The sequence below is a fragment of the Plasmodium coatneyi genome, chromosome 6, assembly GCF_001680005.1.
Source record: "Plasmodium coatneyi strain Hackeri chromosome 6, complete sequence".
NCBI classification, from domain to species: domain Eukaryota; phylum Apicomplexa; class Aconoidasida; order Haemosporida; family Plasmodiidae; genus Plasmodium; species Plasmodium coatneyi.
Window position 1 is genome coordinate 153,954 of NC_033561.1, and position 3,357 is coordinate 157,310.

Sequence of the window (3,357 nt, forward strand, 5' to 3'; positions counted from 1 at the left end):
ACATATTGCTTGTGTACAAAAAAACATATTTTCCTCCCCAATATATATACAGAGTACTGTGGGCCCCCCAAAAAATCAATAGTACTACGCAAGAGGAAAGGGGGCATGCCCAGAATCTACTCTTAAATTTCAGTTAATACACTTTCCACCTGACAATATATATAACAATGTGTAAAAAAAAAACCATACTGCACCTTGATTTGGGTTTTAGTGTGTTGCTGTTGCATTGATTCGGTTAGTGTGTCCTGTTGTTATTGTACCTTGATTTGGGTTTTAGTGTGAAAATTTAAAGGAAAATTTTTTTTAAAAGTTTTTAAAAATTTTTTTTTTTCTTCTGTGTGTAGAAATGTGTAATTTCCCACTCTGCTCCACTTGCGCTTCCTTCCATGCAAAAATAGAGAGACATACACTATTTCATATATAAGAATGAATAAACACAACAAAATAATCCACACTACAAACAAATATATTTTTACCCCACAAATAGGTGCTGTTGTACCAGATGTACATGAAGGACAACAATAACAACTCTGCACACACATAAATAGCACTTCTATAAATGATGACCCCTCAAATAACGACCTCTATACATGTGTAACTAATCATTCGTATGTACATATGTATATATATAATCATTGCTACATGTATTTATGTATATATAATCATCGTTATATATGTGTGCTGCAGAAGAAATATTGTGCACGCCGGGGGAAGAACTCATAAAACATCATGAATTTTATAAACTTCGTGAACTTTATGAACCTTCCATAAACCTCCTCAAACCTTCCTTAATATCCTTAATTGCTTTATAATTAAATAAAAAAAAAAGGGGAACCCGAGGAAGAATACGCATTAATAAGTGAAGGAATAATATATATTAAATAAGGGGCAGGTCAGGTAGTATAGTGCATGTTCCATATTGGTGAGCTGTTCCTGTACTGCACCCCCATTCCTCTTCTTAAGTATTATGTAAATGCACAATCTTACCTAAAATAAGTGTAAATATGAAGGAAAAAGGGAATACATAGTGGATTCCACATATATGAACTGTGCACAGTACCTGTTAATAGTTTTCTATAACCCACACTTTTCAAATAACAATGAAGCATATAAATGAATAGATTACATACACAAATATTTTCTCCTGATCAGAAAAAATTACGCTCCCTTACATACACGTAATAGTGGAAGTGTATAAATAGGAATTCACTATTTGGATTAAACCTGTATAAGCGAATAATATAGTTTATAAAAAAATAAATGTATGAAAAATTTGCTCCCTGCCCCTTCCTGCTTTATTTCAAAAATTCCTTCACATATGTATGTGTGTTCAAGAAATATATGAATATATATAAAGAACACACTTCAATATAGATACATTATATATAAAAGTATACACCTATAAGCCATGTCAGAAACAGTAAGGAGAAGAATTTTAAATTATATATCCTACCTATTTAAAAGTAGCTATGAATACAGTGCGCCAAACTTCCCTGCATACTTAATATAATAAATATAAGGAGTGTACATATATATATATATTATATTATTTATAGGCGCCAGATTTGAAAGAATTACCTTCCAAGACCGAATTCTATGATAAATTCGATTCGGCTACTGGGAGTGAATGTAACGACGCAAGTGGCGGATCCGAATGGTGGAAGGCAACCTTGGACAATGCTTTAAATGGGTATAATGGGCTCTTCGATCCTTCGAGTAAGGTCAGGAATGCTCTATGTTGCGCATGTAAGGATAATAGATGTATAGACCCAGAAGGTGCATCGTGCTCCTTCTTCTACTACTGGTTAGGAAGTAAGTTCTTTGAAAAGTTCAACCCCAGCAAATTCCCAGACTTCATAGGTAAAATTTACCCGGCACTGAGAACTACCTTTTATAAAGGTAATTGCGATGTTAATTACAAAGATGATGACAAAAATGTTTTCAACTGGAGGAAAAAAGTATATGACTTCCAGTCTGACTATAGTATTATAGAGCAGCATAAAGAACACTACCTGGAAAAGAAACCGAAGTTAACCGATTATTCTAACAAAGTTCAGGTAGCATATGCTGTAGTGGACGCACTTTGTACAGACAAACCCGATGATGAGTACTGTACTAAATTTTGGAAAGAAAATAAGAAGCAAATTGAGATGAAACTACTAGGCTTGAAATCTATATTAGATCCCAAGCCGAAAGCCGCTGAAGAAGCAGATGGGGCGTGTTCTTCCCTGAATGAGACATTACTCAGTTCACAGAGATCATATCTATTATCCCAAGCTCAGGAAAACCTAAATAAAGCCACCACCACCACGGCCCTTTCTTCTATCTTTGGCACCCTAGCAATGACCACAGTTGTTCCTTTCCTGCTCTATAAAGTACAATTACATTTACACTTCGCATTACAATTATAATTATAATTATAATGGAATATTAAAAATTACCACTACAGTTACATCTATAATTACAATTACGGAATTTATGAGGAATGTGTATAAAAAAAACAACATAACATAATTAATGTGTACACACACCATCCATTTCTATATAAGCAACAATAGTTGCATAATAAACTGTGTACACTTTGCAGTATATATACACACATATATACACATATATATATATTGTATATACATATACTGATATACATATACATACATATATATAGAATACATATATATTATTATATATATATACGTATATATATGTGTATATATATGCATGTGTAATAAATATTCCTCCTCCCTTATTTCTTTCCCTTTCTTCTTTTCTTCCTTTCTTCCCTTCCATTCTTACTTCAGTACACTTCCTTACCTTCTTGGATAAGTAACACCCTCTTTGGAGAAGGAGGAGGAAGCAACAGAAGAAAGGGAAGATCAACTGGACACCACAACTTCGATGCGTCCACCGAGGGCAGCTCAACATTCGATTCAACGGACGCTTCAACAATAGGTCCAATAGGTCCAATAGATCCAACAGAAAATTCCACACTACGTTCTACTTCATACACAAGACCATCTACAAGACAGTCTACCGGGGGAAGGGAAAGAACACATAATAATGCGGGGGGTCGCGGGATGGTAGCTTATCAGAACATGTAACATCCAGGGGGAAGGGGACGTGTTTCCTTCCCATCCCCCAGGGAAGGGGGATGCAAAAATAACCATGAAGCTTATATGCAGTGTAGGAAAAAAAAAAAAAAGGAGACATTTCCTTCTTTTTTCCTCCATTCCTTTTTCCTTTTTTTCCTTGTTTGTTTTTTTTTTTGTAGTTCACAGAAAATAAGCATATTACGTACGTTACGTTATTTTTAATGTGTTGCAGGCCACACTCATAAACTCATTCAAGAAATTGTTGGTA